Source organism: Aethalodelphis obliquidens, unplaced genomic scaffold, assembly GCF_003676395.1.
Source record: "Aethalodelphis obliquidens isolate GAN/ISIS:26980383/991018 unplaced genomic scaffold, ASM367639v1 scaffold32, whole genome shotgun sequence".
NCBI lineage: Eukaryota > Metazoa > Chordata > Mammalia > Artiodactyla > Delphinidae > Aethalodelphis > Aethalodelphis obliquidens.
The window spans coordinates 16,494,716-16,503,661 of record NW_020837976.1 but is presented as its reverse complement, the minus strand read 5'-3'; the positions used below and the strand labels follow the sequence as shown (position 1 = coordinate 16,503,661).

General features: G+C 37.5%; 1 pseudogene; it reads left to right on the top strand.

Annotated features, from left to right (window-relative positions):
* Positions 1 to 294: 294 nt before the first annotated feature.
* LOC113631267 (proteasome assembly chaperone 4 pseudogene) lies at positions 295 to 580 on the top strand (annotated as a pseudogene).
* The last annotated feature ends 8,366 nt before the right edge of the window (positions 581 to 8,946 follow it).

Here is an 8,946-nt window from a genome sequence, read left to right as displayed (position 1 = left end):
GCAAATGGGCATTACAAGGAAACTTTTGCTTTATGGTCCGCCTACTCTGATAACTGGTTGACATTTCATGCCAGACGTTTCTGCTCTAACACTGGGTTCCATACTGCTGGCTCCCTTAGCACTGACAGTCGTATGCTGATCCCTGCACTCTAGCTGCCACTGCTCCCACTGTCACAAATTCTGTCATAAGACACCGTGGGGAACACGGTGCATGCCCACAGAGAAATGTGAAGAGTGGGCACCGTGACAGGATTCACACACATACCTTTTGACATAGAGACTCACCATCTAAAGATGCTCCTGCTGACGCACTCGCCCTTCCTGTGGGTGGGTAACACGCCACACCTGCGCAACCTTGCCATGGTCATGTGCACCCGCTACGACCCCATCCCCGTGTCCACAGCCCTCCTCAGAGGCACGTCTGACACGACGTCCACCGGCCTCACCCAGCGCTTAGCCAGGAAGACCAGCAAGCAGGTGTTTGTCAGCTATAGCCTTCCAAACACCGACAAGCAGCTTCGCGTCACTGGTAGAAAACAGGATCAAGGACGAAATGGAGGCTTTTCCGGAGAAGTTCTAGCCCAGGCGGCGGCGAGGACGTGAAACTCGCGCACAGCAGACTTTTGAAGAAATGGATTGGATCTCGCTGGCTGTCAGCATGTTAAATAAAAATAAATAAATAAATAAATGATGAAGTAGTCATTCCACAATAAGATGAGATTTTTAAAAGTTTCTTCCATGATGAAGAGTGTGTATATATCCATCCATGTTCTTATGCTCCCTTCTCTTTGGGAGGTAATTATCGGGGTTTTCCCAACAAGAACCAGAATTAAGGAACAAGGTGTGGACCTCAAGTTGACACACTTTATAGAGTACGATTGGGATATCTCTTCCTTAAGCTGGAGAGAAATAACACCCATGCTCTCTTAACTGGAAGGCTTAGAGTCACGTTTGGAAATTTACCCCGTTAGTGTAGTTGCTGCCACATTCGGTTCCTATAAAGTACACAGTGTGGTTTGATGTCCACTCACTATTCTAAGAGGGGAGACAGGTTACCAAATCACCCCTGATAGACCTGCCAATAAACTGGGCTTCAGTTTGATAAGGAGTGATTAAGGGAAATGTTCTCTGCTCCTTATGCACAGTGCGCTGTTGCATCCAGAAGTTGGTGGTTGGGGAACTGAGTGTCTCATTCGTGTCTCAGTGAGTTGGATCTGGGGAAGGAGCCTCTTACCTCTAAATTGTCAGAAGTTGCTTCTCCCCAACCCCCTTGCGGGATGCAACCAGACTGGAGACAAATTAATGAAGAGACCTCCTCCATTTCTAAGTGTTAGAGAAAGCTGAAGGACAAGACTGCAAACATTAAATTACAATTGTATTCTCCTTTTATTAAGTAACTCTTTTTTTTAACATCTTATTGCAGTATAATTGCTTTACAATTGTGTGTTAGTTTCTTCTGTATAACAAAGTGGATCAGCTATATATATGCATATATCCCCATATCTCTGCCCTTTTGTGTCTCCCTCCCACCCTCCCTATCCCACTCCTCTAGGTGGCCACAAAGCACTAAGCTGATCTCCCTGTGTTATGTGGCTGCTCTTCTCAACATTTTTGTTTCTTCAAATCACATTTGATTCCTCACGTTACTCTCTTGTCTAATTTCCAGTTAGTGTTACATGAAGGCAGAAGATGTAGCTGTCTCTATGATGTGATTTCATAATATCAGACAACCTCTCCTAAATACTGTGTCTAATCCAGAAACTTGTTTGTTCCCTTAGAAATTCATTAGAAATCCATGTAATTCAGAGTGAAGACATAACATAGCAAAAAACTGGATGTAAATGATGCATAAGAAGTTACAGAGCTTGATGTGGTTAAATAAAGGCAAGTTTTCCTATAGCTACAGTTAAACACAAATGGAATGGTCAGTGATCTAATACAGACATTTTAACAAAAGTGTAGCCCTAGAGGTTTCCCTGAGATACAACATTCCAGGCTATAGAAATGTTGGATGACCTACTGAGGTTCCTGATTCATTTTTCCACCTCAAATGAGCAACCATGATTTTGTCTTAAAAACTCGACTTCTATTTTCATTTTCATTTGGTGAAATGATTCTACTGCTAAATACTATTTGGAAGAAAAAAAAAAAGCTTTTTTCCTAGTGCATTCTATACTGCTATGTCCTTATGAAGGAAGTGTTTAATTTTCTGGTGATTTATTATAGTTGTTACTAGAGCAAAGTCAATGTAGCGGGGTTTCTATTTGTTGCTTCAATTTTGTTATCCTTAATGTCAAATAAGGTTGAAGTTTTTTCAGGGCAGAACAATTCTATGAACCCAATTATTTCACTACCTCCCCAATGAAATTAAAGTTATAAAATATATTCTTTGCTTGTTCAAACACCTTGGCAAGGAGAGAGGTGAAGTGAAATTTCATTGTTTCAAAGATGTATGTTTATATTATCTATGCATGCTCAATCCTAACAGAATATTATTTGACTGAGATTAATAAAAAATCTTGGAGAAAGCAAAAGACTTGACTGGTTTCTGCAAGAGCACATTATTACATAAATTCAACCCATGGATGCCACAAGTATGGGTTTCTGAATGTCTTAACCACCCTGGAAAGCCCAATACTGGACATGATACAAGACTTTTAACACTCATTCCTTATATACGTGTTGATGAATGGATGCTTATTGCTGCTGAGTTACTGATTTCCAGTCCTGATTAAGTACTCTGTGGATGCACAGAGTGTCAGCAACGTGATTGTTTTTTTCATCTGGAACTCTGCTCTCATTAATGACTTCTTTGTGAAAGATGGTTTAAAAGCAACCTTCACTAAATAATAATAATATGGTGTTAAACTACATTGGTACTGGCCACATGGATGTTCACTGTACTTTTTTTTTGAAACATATAAATCATTATGTAAAATCGTTTGTATAAATGATATATTTTGTAAACATGAACACACACACACAGATTCTATATTTCCTAAAACAGAAATGAGCTGGCATGTAATGGTCAGCCTGGGTCTAGTTTGTGTTAAATGGAGACATCTGTCATAAATAAGATGATTAAGACTGTCCTTTTATCACAATTGTCCTTTTGTTTGGACTTACTAGGTAGTCATTGCTGTGGGGTGAATGGAAAAGGAAAGAGGATCCTAATTTTTTTTTTTGGTAGTTCAGATAAACAACTAACACTTTATTCTAGTATAAGTATTCCTTTTGTTCTTTAACATCTTTACTAGCGTATAATTGCCTTACAATGGTGTATTAGTTTCTGCTTTACAACAAAGTGAATCAGTTATACATATACATATGTCCCCATGTCTCTTCGCTCTTGCATCTCCCTCTCTCCCACCCTCCCTATCCCACTCCTCTAGATGATCACAAAGCACTGAGCTGATCTCCCTCTTCTATCTGGCTGTTCCCCACTAGCTATCTATTTTATATTTTGTAGTGTATATATGTCCATGCCACTCTCTCACTTTATCCCAGCTTACACTTCCCCCTCCCCGAATCCTCAAATCCTTTCTCTAGTAGGTCTGTATCTTTATTCATATCTTGCCCCTAGCTTCTTATGACCATTTGTCTTCTTTTTCTTTTTTAGATTTCATATATATGTGTTAGCATACTGTATTTGTTTTTCTCTTTCTGACTTACTTCACTCTGTATGACAGTCTCTAGGTCAATCCACCTCACTACAAATAACTCAGTTTTGTTCCTTTTTATGGCTGAGTAATATTCCATTGAATATATGTGCCATAACTTCTTTATCCTTTAATCTGTTGATGGACACATAGGTCGCTTCCATGTCCTGGCTATTGTAAATAGAGCTGTAATGAATATTTTGGTACATGACTATTTTTGAATTATGGTTTTCTAAGGGTATATGCCCAATAGTGGGATTGCTGGGTCATATGGTAGTTCTATTTTTAGATTTTTAAGGAACCTCCATACTGTTCTCCATAGTGGCTGTATCAGTTTACATTCCCACCAACAGTGCAAGAGGGTTCCCTTTTCTCCACACCATCTCCCATGTTTATTTTCTCTAGATTTTTTGATGATGGCCATTCTGACTGGTGTGAGATGATATCTCATTGTAGTTTTGATTTGAATTTCTATAATGATTAATAATGTTGAGCATTCTTTCATGTGTTTGTTGGCAATCTGTATATCTTCTTTGGAGAAATGTCTATTTAGGTCTTCTGCCCATTTTTGGATTGGCTTGTTTGTTTTTTTTGATATTGAGCTTCATGAGCTGCTTGTGTGTTTTATAGATTAATCCTTTGTCCTTTGCTTAATTTGTAAATATTTTCTCCCATTCTATGGGTTGTCTTTTCATCTTGTTTATGGTTTCCTTTGCTGTGCAAAAGCTTTCAAGTTTCCTTAGGTTCCATTTGTTTATTTTTGTTTTTATTTCCATTTCTCTAGGAAGTGGGTCAAAAAGGATCTTGCTGTGATTTATGTCATAGAATGTTCTGCTTTTGTTTTCCTCTAAGAGTTTGATGGTGCCTGGACTTACATTTAGGTCTTTAATCCAATTTGAGTTTATTTTTGTGTATGGTGTTACAGAGTGTTCTAATTTCATTCTTTTACATGTAGCTTTCCAGTTTTCCAAGCACCACTTTTTGAACAGGCTGTCTTTTCTCCACTGTATATTCTTGCCTCCTTTATCAAAGATAAGGTGACCATATGTGCATGGATATTTCTCTGGGCTTTCTATCCTGTTCCATTGATCTATATTTCTGTTTTTGTGCGAGTACCATACTGTCTTGATTACTGTAGCTTAGTAGTATAGTCTGAAGTCAGGGAGCCTGATTCCCCTAGCTCCATTTTTCTTTCTCAAGATTGCTTTGGCTATTCGGGGTCTTATGTGTTTCCATATAAATTGTGAATTTTTTTGTTCTAGTTCTGTGAAAAATGGCAGTGGTAGTTTGATAGGGATTGTATTGAAACTGTAGATTGCTTTCAGTAGTACAGTCATTTTCACAAGGTTGAATCTTCAAATCCAAGAACATGGTATATCTCTCCATCTATTTGTATCATCTTTAATTTCTTTCATCAGTGTCTTATTCTTAGATATTTTATTCTTTTTGTTACAATGGTTAATGGGAGTGCTTTATTAGTTTCACTCTCAGAAATTTCATCATTAGTGTATAGGAATGCAAGAAATTTCTGTGAATTAATTTTGTATCTTTCTACTTTACCAAATTCATTGATTAGCTCTAGCAGTTTTCTGGTTGCATCTTTAGGATTCTCTATGTATAGTATCATGTCATCTGCAAACAGTGATAGCTTTACTTCTTCTTTTCCTATTTGGATCCTATTATTTCTTTCTCTTCTCTGATTTTTGTGGCTAAAACTTCCAAAACTATGTTGAAGAATAGTGGTGAGAGTGGGCAACCTTGTCTTATTCTTGATCTTAGTGGAAATGGTTTCAGTTTTCACCATTGAGGATGATGTTGGCTGTGGGTTTGTCATATATGGTCTTTATTATGTTGAGGAAAGTTCCCTCTATGCCTGCCTTCTGCAGGGTTTTGATCATAAGTGGGTGTTGAATTTTGTGAATAGCTTTCTCTGCATCTATTGGGATGATCTTATGGTTTTCCTCCTTTAATTTGTTAATAGGGTGTATCACATTGATTGACTTGCATATATTGAAGAATCCTTGCATTCCTGGGGTAAACCCAAATTGATCATGGTGTGTGATCGTTTTAATGTGCTGTTGGATTCTGCTTGCTAGTATTTTGTTGATGATTTTTGCATCTATGTTCATCAGACATATTGGCCTGTAGTTTTCTTTCTTTGTTACATGTTTGTCTGGTTTTGGTATCAGGGTGATGGTGGTTACATAGAATGAGTTTGGGAGTGTTCATTCCTCTGCTATATGTATATATATATATATATATATATATATATATATATATATAAACATCTTTATTGGAGTATACTTGCTTTAAAATGGTGTGTTAGATTCTGCTTCAAAACAAAGTGATTCAGTTATACATATACATATATTCCCATATCTCTTCCCTCTTGGGTCTCCCTACCTCTAACCCTCCCTAACCCACCCCTCCAGGCTGTCACAAAGCACCGAGCTGATCTTCCTCTGCTATGCGGCTGCTTCCCACTAGCTACCTACCTTACGTTTGGTAGTGTATATATGTCCATGCCTCTCTCTCGCTTTGTCACAGCTTACACTTCCCGCTCCCCATATCCTCAAGTCCATTCTCTAGTAGGTCTGTCTCTTTATTCCTCTCTTACCCCTAGGTTCTTCATGACATTTTTTTCCTTATATTCCATATATATGTGTTAGCATACGGTATTTGTCTTTCTCTTTCTGACTTACTTCACTCTGTATGACAGACTCTAGGTCCATCCACCTCACTACAAATATCTCAACTTCTTTTCTTTTTATGGCTGAGTAATATTCCATTGTATATATGTGCCACATCTTCCTTATCCATTCATCTGATGATGGACACTTATGTTGTTTCCATCTATGGGCTATTGTAAATAGAGCTGCAATGAACATTTTGGTACATGACTGTTTCTGAATTATGGTTTTCTCAGGGTATATGCCCAGTAGTGGGATTGCTGGGTCATATGGTAGTTCTATTTTTAGATTTTTAAGGAACCTCCATACTGTTCTCCATAGTGGCTGTACCAATTCACATTCCCACCAGCAGTGCAAGAGGGTTTCCTTTTCTCCACACCCTCTCCAGCATTTATTGTTTCTAGATATTTTGATGATGGCCATTCTGACTGGTGTGAGATGAAATCTCATTGTAGTTTTGATTTGCATTTCTCTAATGATTAATAATGTTGAGAATTCTTTCATGCATTTGTTGGCAGTCTGTATATCTTCTTTGGAGAAATGCCTATTTAGGTCTTCTGCCCATATTTGGATTTTTTGTTGTTGTTGTTGTTATTGAGCTGCATGAGCTGCTTGTATGTTTTATAGGTTAATCCTTTGTCTGTTGCTTAATTTGTAAATATTTTCTCCCATTCTAAGTGTTGTCTTTTCATCTTGTTTATGGTTTCCTTTGCTGTGCAAAAGCTTTGAAGTTTCGTTAGGTCCCATTTTTTATTTTTGTTTTTATTTCCATTTCTCTAGGACATGGGCCAAAAAAGATCTTGCTGTGATTTATGTCATAGAGTGTTCTGCCTATGTTTTCCTCTAAGAGTTTTATAGTTTCTGGCCTTACATTTAGGTCTTTAATCCAGTTTGAGCTTATTTTTGTGTATGATGTTAGGGAGTGATCTAATCTCATACTTTTACATGTACCTGTCCAGTTTTCCTAGCACCACTTATTGAAGAAGATATCCTTTCTCCACTGTACATTCCTGCCTCCTTTATCAAAGATAAGGTGACCATATGTGCGTGGGTTTATCTCTGGGCTTTCTATCCTGTTCCATTGATCTATTTTTCTGTTTTTGTGCCAGTACCATACTGTCTTAATTACTGTAGCTTTGTAGTACAGTCTGAAGTCAGGGAGCCTGATTTCTCCAGCTCCGTTTTTCATTCTCAAGATTGCTTTAGCTATTTGGGGTCCCTCATGTTTCCAAACAAATTGTGAACATTTTTGTTCTAGTTCTATGAAAAATGCCATTGATAGTTTAATAGGATTGCATTGAATCTGTAGATTGCTTTGGGTAGTAGAGTCATTTTCACAATGTTGATTCTTCTAATCCAAGAACATGGTATATCTCTCCATCTATTAGTATCATCTTTAATTTCTTTCATCAGTGTCATAATTTTCTGCATATAGATTTTTTGTCTCCTTAGGTAGGTTTATTCCTAGATATTTTATTCTTTTTGTTGAAATGATAAATGGGAAAGTTTTCTTGATTTCACTTTCAGATTTTTCATCATTAGTGTGTAGGAATGCCAGAGATTTCTGTGCATTAATTTTGTATCCTGTTACTTTACCAAATTCATTGATTAGCTCTAATAGTTTTCTGGTGGCATCTTTAGGATTCTCTATGTATAGTATCATGTTATCTGCAAAGAGTGACAGCTTTACTTCTCCTCTTTGGATTCGGATTCCTTTTAATTCCTTTTCTTCTCTGATTTTTGTGGCTAAAACTTCCAAAACTATGTTGAATATGAGTGGTGAGAGTGGGCAACCTTGTCTTGTTCCTGATCTTAGTGGAAATGCTTTCAGGTTTTCACCATTGAGGACGATGTTGGCTGTGCATTGTCATATATGGCCTTTATTATGTTGAGGAAAGTTCCTTCTATGCCTGCCTTCTGCAGGGTTTTTATCATATATGGGTGTTGAATTTTGGCGAAAGCTTTCTCTGCATCTATTGAGAAGATCATATGGTTTCTCTCCTTCAGTTTGTTAATATGGTGTATCACGTTGATTGATTTGCGAATATTGAAGAATACTTGCATTCCTGGAATAAACCCCACTTGATCATGGTGTATGATCCTTTTAATGTGCTGTTGGATTCTGTTTGCTAGTATTTTGTTAAGGATTTTTGCACCTATGTTCATCATTGATGTTGGCCTGTAGTTTTCTTTCTTTGTGACATCCTTGTCTGGTTTTGGTATCAGGGTCATGTTGGCTCATAGAATGAGTTTGGGAGTGTTCCTTCCTCTGCTATATTTTGGAAGAGTTTGAGAAGGATGGGTGTTAGCTCTTCTCTAAATGTTTGGTAGAATTCGCCTGTGAAGCCATCAGGGCCTGGGCTTTTGTTTGTTGGAAGACTTTTAATCATAGTTTCAATTTCAGTGCTTGTGATTTTTCTGTTCATATTTTCCATTTCTTCCTGATTCAGTCTTGGCAGGTTGTGCATTTCTAAGAATTTGTCCATTTCTTCCAGGTTGTCCATTTTATTGGCATAGAGTTGCTTGTAGTAATCTCTCATGATCTTTTGTATTTCTGCAGTGTCAGTTGTTACTTCTCCTTTTTCATTTCTAATTCT